The following is a 7,536-nucleotide window of genomic DNA, read 5'->3' on the forward strand; positions in this document are numbered from 1 at the left end:
ATCCGATTAAGAAATTCCTCCCTGACCTCAGCATATATTATAATTTTACCCAATTTTTAGAAGATATTGATTCAATCCCAACACCCCGCTCCCCACACCCACCCTAGGTGAATGTGAAGACGAAAAATGGAACTTCCAGCATTACAGCAATACCAGCTCTGTATTGAAGTGTCAACCCACTTGACTAGGAGGTCAAAATCCCAACATGGGAATGAACCCACAATCCCAGGACTCAAGAGGGTTACCAACTGAGCCAAGCTAGCAAATCAATAACTAGAACATCTTACCAGAGAGGTGGTGGAAGTAATGTGCTAATTGAAGAAACAGCTAGTTTCTGGAAAGATGGTAGTGTTGCTATTTTGGAAGATGATATCAAACGATCAATAGATCTTCTTCATCTGTGTCAGTCATGTAATTTTGTGATCAACTGCTTCCACCCTGAGATCAACTAATGGAGCACAGAACAGTGATCACTCCTGCGTCATTATACGGCCCAGTTTCATGCTGAGTAACTTGTGAATTTTTAAATGGCAACATTGAGCACATTATCTGTTGTAGACGTTCATAAGATTGAAACCAACATCACTCCCAAAGACAATGTGTTTATTGTGCACAATGCCAACAGTGGATATTTATAGAAATCATAATTCACCAGTTAAGCTGGCAGTGCAGTTCAACCAGCTCCTAGGACGCAAGTTTAACTGGTGAATTATGACTTCTAAAAATACCCCTCATGTGAAAATAGTTACACTAAGAATTCTTACGGCATTCTGTCAGAGAGAATATCACCTGGTATTTCACTGGCCTGATATAATCTTCTGTAGTCTGCTTATCAATCTTGCAAATGTACTCAAAATTAGCCAAATCAATATTGTCCTTATTAAGTATTTTCTTATTTGTAATGTATCTTTCACATTAGTCATGCTTTGTCAACAGTATTATATTCTACATATATCTCATTAACATTTGATTAGTAAAAAGTATTTTATTAGAGTATAGTTTGTATTTTTTGTGCGGTTGGGGTTTCAGGGTACCTGCCCACCCTCTGGAACACCATCCAAGAGTCCCTTAGACTAACCCTTCCCACACCTCCTTCAAAGTCACTGGATAGTTACAATAGTAATAATAATCCTTGCCTTTGGTGCACCCTAAAACGTTGAGAATGCTGTTATGGTGGTGTGGAAAACTCACCGCAGTGATTCAAGATACAATTTCAGATCGTCCCTAATTTTTTTGCAGATTTTTACCATTCTATCCTCCTCTCCTGAAGGGACTAACCCACATTAGTCGTGTGTGAGTTAAGGCAACATGTTTTAATAGACTATTCAATCGAGAAGGGTATCACAGCCAAGCTCATTCCCATCCTCATCAAACATCCATACACATGACTTTCCAGCAGGGATCATCAGACAGTGAACTTGTTGGAATCTGACAACTGGAATTTGTGTACCATAACACAGGGCAGTAAGGTTAACTGCTGGCTATCAACTGGGAATATCAGCTATCAGCAGGAGTTCAGATATTGAATTTACCACCTTCTGGCCAGAAAGTTTATTGGTGGTCCCTTTACACAGAGATAAATTCTAAAACAGATAATCAGTTGATATGGATTTTCAGACCATTTCTACATTTCAGTGCTAAGCTAATTGGGTTATCAGGGTGGGTATTGTTTTGATGCACAGCAGTACAGGGTTCAACATGCAGAACAGAGAAGGAATCCTTCGTGGAGTCCTGTAGCTCAGTGGTTAGAGCACTCGCTTTGCAAGTGAGAGACCTGAGTTCAATTCCAGGCAGGGCGAAACCTTGGGCAAGTTTCCTTACTCCACACACCTAATAATAATCCCTCCAAAAACAAAAACAATAATAAATTGGTCATTTTCAATCTATGACTGTTTGTGGGACATTGCTGTGTGCAATTGGCTGCTGCGTTCGCCCACAAATATACAGTCAATTCACTTTGCAGTGTGTTCTTTGAAGCGCTTTGGGACGTCCTCCCGACATGAAAAGCGCTATATCAAATGCAAGGATTATTATTATTAAGACCATTTGGAACATCTATCTTAACAAGAGACGACTGTTTTGAAAAGTAATGTGTTTACCGTTGTGGGTTATTTCACAGAAGTTGCAGCAGTAGGTACACCATCTAAATTTACAATGTAGCATTAACACACTATATAAAGGGAAATATGACCCAAAATGTGTACCACAATATAAAGCATGTGTGCTCAGACATCAATAAAATCAGATATCGTGCATAGTTCTCTCTATGGAATGTAACTGTCATAATGTGGCTACATGACCACGTAAGGAAAGTCAATGTGAAAGAAGGTCACATTGCTCCAGAAGTCACAATAATAATCTTTGTTTTCCATATAGCACCTGCCAGGAAGGCAGCTCAAAACGCTTCACATGATTTACTGTAAAGTGTAATAATAATAATAATTCTTACATTTAATACAGTGCCTAATATTGAGAATATCTCAACAACAACAACTTGCACTTATATAGCGCCCTCTGCGCAGGCAGCATGTCAGAGCGCTTAATCAAAGCGCTTCACAGTTTCTGTAGTGCAGTGACTGTATTTATTAGGTGAATATCAGTTCTAGCCAAGCTCCACTGGCTCACTGTCGCCCAACGGATCGATTTCAAGATCCTCACGGTGGTTTTCAAATTCCTTCGTGCCCTGGCACCTCCCTTCCTCTCCGACTTGCTTACCCCCCAACCCACAGCCCCGCTACCTCCGCTCGACTGGCTCCGACCTTCTGCATGTCCCTCGTACTCTCCATTCCACCATTGGTGGCCGTGTTTTCAGCCACTAGGCCCTGAAACTCTAGAACACTCTTCCTCTATCCTTCCGCCTTGCCCCTTCCTTACCCAACTTCAGATCGTGCCTGAAGATCTTCCTATCCCCCTACCTACCTGTTCCTCTGGCTCCGGTCTGCTCCACATCCGCGCCCCAACCGCCCTACCATCGGTGGCCGGGCCTTCAGCCTCTCAGCCCCTAGGCTCTGGAACTCTATCCCCCAGTGCCTTCGCCGCCTCCTCCCTTTCCTCCTTCAAGGCCGGTATCAAGACCTTTCTCTTTGACCGTGCCTTCAGCTCCCCTCTCGACTCTCTACCCCCTCCTCACTCCCTCCCTTCCCTCCCCTCACCCTGACCATTTCCCCTCCAATGCTCGGGTCCTGACCCAACTGTCCAGCGCCTTTGGACGTCCTCCCGACGTGAAAGGCGCTCTATAAATAGAATCTTCTTGTTGTTGTTGTTCCTATTTGACCGTGTATATGGTCCCCTCCTCATTGGCTCGGAGTCGTGCTCGCCACTGTCAAATGCTCTGATGCTACCCTGCATGAGGGGTGCTATATAAAAACAAGTTGTTGTTGTTGTTGAATGTGGTAGGCAATTTGGGTACATTAATTCCTCCCCAAACCCGTCAAGAAGTGAATCATCAATTTTATTTGGAATATTCTTGACCAGAGAACTGGGTAAAATTCCCTTCTCTTTTTGAATAGCGTCATGGGATCTTTAACATCCACCTGAACAGGCAAGAATGGACCTCGGATGAACATATCATCCAAAGGACGAACTTTCTTCAACGCAGCACTGTAGTGAAGTGTCAGCCTAGAGGGATTGTGAGTTTAAAGTTCTGACATGGGGCTTGACCCCATAATCTCTGACTCAGAGGCGAGTGTGCTGCCAACTGAGCCAGAGTGACACTGAAATTAATAGTTGCCACATAAGATCATGGAAATTTATGCTGCCCTTTCCATTATTCATGAAAGATAACCTGGTTCTGACACTTCAATTTAATCAGTGTATTCAAACACTACAGATACAAATTATACAAAAAGGAGTCTCCAAGGTTTGATTGGCAAGAAGGCATTATATTAGGAGTCAATGTTTAAATGATGTTCCTTCATTGAAAGGGAATCAGGAGCTAACTCAAAGTCCTTGTTTCCTTCATAAGCATACAGGTTTATTCATGTTTGACTGCAAGTTCATACTGCTCCAGTTCTAGCCATCAGAGAGAAACATATTTCAATAATTTTGTCTCTTGAAAAAAGGCAGTAAGGTTATACATTCAATTTAGAGAAGCACCAGTGCTTCAGTCCAAATATCCAGAGGGAAAAGCATATCTAAAAACGAACATCCACCTAAATGTTTACGTCAATCAGTGTTATATTTTGCTCTGACATAAAACGCAGAGCAGTGCTCGGGTGAGCATACTCAGGTTTTGATCCTGTGCCATTAACGTCATCCTACCCGTGGCATCTGATTCCCAGAGGCTTAAAATGATGTCAGTGAGCGTTCATGACCAGAGCTGGGACTGTAATTGGAGGACAAGTAATAAGAAAATAATGAATGTCATCTTCTATAGGATTCATGACGTAATATTGTCCAACAAGGTCATAATGAATTGATGCATCTTAATATAGTGAAAATCAGAACTAGACTTGCAAAGCACCTTCAAGTTTAAAACATGGTAGAAATGAGTCTTATCCCAAAACAAAATTAAATCTATATAAATAGATGGCTGCTTTTTTATAATGAGGGTGAGTCATTAAAAATGCACAGAGCATAGCACAAAGAAACGTACTGAAACACTTGTATGCAAAACGAGGCACAAATGTATATAGCAAGATGATTCATTCTTCAATCAGTGAATTTTTGAACAAGGCCATAGTTACAGGCAATACTTTCTCATGTCCCCTGGTGACTTTCAGTGCTGCTGACATATACGCTTTAGAGAACTGCATCCCAGCAGTGACTCCTCTTCCCAAACAGCATGAAGCATTGAATTTCAAAAGATTGTTTTCACTTTTTGTTTCCAGATTGATCTAGTGAGATAAATACTTACATGATGGCAATTATTCATCTACGTGGTCCCTCAGCTATATCTTTAGATAGCTTGTAATCTTAGCTGACATTTTTTGAGAATCCTGCTAAATGTGTATTTTATCGCAATCAATGCATATTCTTTCAGATTTACACAGGAAACAACCTATGAAATTCATCAATGCTGAGTATATACAGTATTGCAATAATTCATATATTCTGATGTGATGCAAAAAATTAAATTAAAAAGCAATATTAGCGAACAACAACAACAAAATTACATTTGTATAGTGCCTTTCATGTCGGGAGGACATCCCAAGGCGCTGGACAGACAGAGTTATGGACCCGAGCTGAGGGTCGGGGTGGGGGAGGGTGGAGGGCAGGGGGGAAGCAGGGAGATCGAAAGCACGGTCGAAAAGGAGGGTCTTGAGGTGGGTCTTGAAGGTGGCGAGGGAGGAGGGGCTGCGAGATGGAGTTCCAGAGGGTGGGTGCAAAGTGGCGGAAGGCCCACCCATCGATAGTGGGGCGAGCAAGGCAGGAGAGGTGAAGCAGGCCGGAGCCCGCTGAGCAGAGGGAGCAAACAGGATGGTAGGAGGCTAGGAGGTTAGAAAGTTGGGGGGAGCAAGACCGCGGAGGGATTTGAAGGTGAGGACCAGGATCTTGAACTGTATCCTCTGTGTGATGGGAAGCCAGTGGAGTTGGGCAATGATGGGGATGATAGGGTCACGGAGCTTAGTGCGGGAGAGGATACGGGCTGCAGAGTTCTGAATGATCTGCATCCTGTAAAGGGAGGAGTTGGAGAGGCCGACAAGCAGTGAGTTTGCATAGTTGAGCCTCATACTTCAATCTCATACTTAAAGTAATACTCTGAGATAACCCTGTAAAAGGGTTGGAGAAGTTATTCCAAATGTAGGCAGTTTGATGCCCTGAGAAAAATGGCAGTCCCTAATGATAAGAGTACTCTGAGTGATATTGACACCATTTTTAAACCTCTCAGATATCCTCCTTGCAGAGAGATGCACTCTTTGAGGTACCCTGCTGGTGCGGAAAATGGCTCGCAGGATCCCAGCACTTGGGGCATTAAAATCCGGGATTCCAAAAGGGCACCGGGATTTCAACCCCTGCAAACGAGCCTAGCATAAGGGCAGCAGATCCTGTCAGGAGGATGCCTGAAACTTCTTGATGAGATATAATATAAAGTGTGTTTTTTTATACGCAATAGCCAATTTGCGCATAGCAATGTCCCACAAAAAGCCATGAAGTGGTTGACCAACTTTATTTGGGTCATTGTTGTCTAGCACACCATGATAAACTCCCTTCTCTTTTTGAATAGTGCCATGGAATCTTTAATATCAATTTGAAAAGGTCGAATGGGCTTCAGTTTAATGGTTCATCCAAAGGACGGCACTTCCAGAAATGCAGCACCATCCCCAGCACTGCATTGGAGTGCCACCTTAGATTACGTGAATTCCATGTCCTAATGTGGGACTTGAACTCACAACCTTCTGACTCTGAGGTGAGATTGCTCCCAACTGAGCCAAGCTGCTGTGCCTATGCACAATTGTGCTTAATATCCTCCTAATGACCTTCAACAGAATCCAAATAAATTCAAGTGGTATTTTCATATGTTCCTCCATTTTTGAGGGCAGCAATTTCAGATGTCCATGAATCACTTCCATTACCAATAAACTTCTAAAATTCCTCCTCTGTTTACACATCTATAGTTTTTCTAGCCTAGCAAAGAGAGGCATTTTGAGCCAATAATCCATATTTATAGAAAAGAGATGGGGAGAAGGATTTAATCTCTAACATATATTAAGAATCTGAAGTACAGCATATCAATTGACCTAGTTAAAAATCTTTAGAGGAATAATTTGCTGCAATCTATGAGAGATTATTGAACAACTGAATTAGTGAGTGATTTGTTTGAGATATTGTTAGACTCCTGGGAGTTTCTGTATGTCAGAGTAATTCTGATCTACTGGGGAAGTGTGCTACGATTGAAGAATACGCTCTCACCTTGGAATAAAGTCTGATTTATTACACAAGCAACGACCGTATTAAACGGCTTCTAATCTTCCACTGCGATGTAAAATCATTCCAGTTTCCTGTGGTTCACCATCTAAAGGTAGCCACAATTAACCTTGTGTTATATAGTATGTGTTAACTTTGCTCAGATAGATGACAATACATGTAGAGGGAATTTAAAATTTCACTTTGATGCAATGCAGTGTTCAGCTGACATTACGGTTCAGGTACAGTGTCACAGCAATATAAAAGCACTTTATTTATATTGAGTTTGATCTACACCGCAAACCTTTTTTTGACAGAATGATGCTGGCATTAACTACAAGCAACAATCATACATACATACAAAAGATTGCCTAGAAAAGCAACCTTTGCAATTCAAATGAAAACAAAGCACGTAGTAGCACTCCAGTGTGTACCAGATCCAACTATCTGTCTTATCTAAAGATCCATTTCCTAAAATTATGGGAGCTTGGGTTATCAAGTTGACGGTAATTCTAAATGTGACATTGAAACAGTTGTTAACTCGAGAAAACAGAGCAAGTCCCAACCTTCCTCCTTCCTTCAAACATTATGAAACCTTTTAAATATAACGCTTTGTTTCTTTGCCTCCCTCTACTGTTCCAAAAAGATGATTCTCACATCAACACTTCAAAAATAAGAATACTACACAGG

At 41.7% G+C, this 7,536-nt stretch overlaps 1 protein-coding gene across 1 annotated transcript in view; it reads right to left on the bottom strand.

Annotated features, from left to right (window-relative positions):
* The window catches only part of rcan2 (regulator of calcineurin 2), a 173,006-nt gene extending 172,702 nt beyond the window's left edge, over positions 1–304 (bottom strand). Inside the window, exon 1 of the mRNA XM_007903280.2 lies at positions 288–304. The gene's annotated coding sequence lies outside the window, so the exon portion shown is untranslated. The remainder of the gene's footprint in view (positions 1–287) is intronic.
* Positions 305–7,536: the final 7,232 nt, after the last annotated feature.

The sequence above is a fragment of the Callorhinchus milii genome, unplaced genomic scaffold, assembly GCF_018977255.1.
Source record: "Callorhinchus milii isolate IMCB2004 unplaced genomic scaffold, IMCB_Cmil_1.0 Scaffold3, whole genome shotgun sequence".
NCBI classification, from domain to species: domain Eukaryota; kingdom Metazoa; phylum Chordata; class Chondrichthyes; order Chimaeriformes; family Callorhinchidae; genus Callorhinchus; species Callorhinchus milii.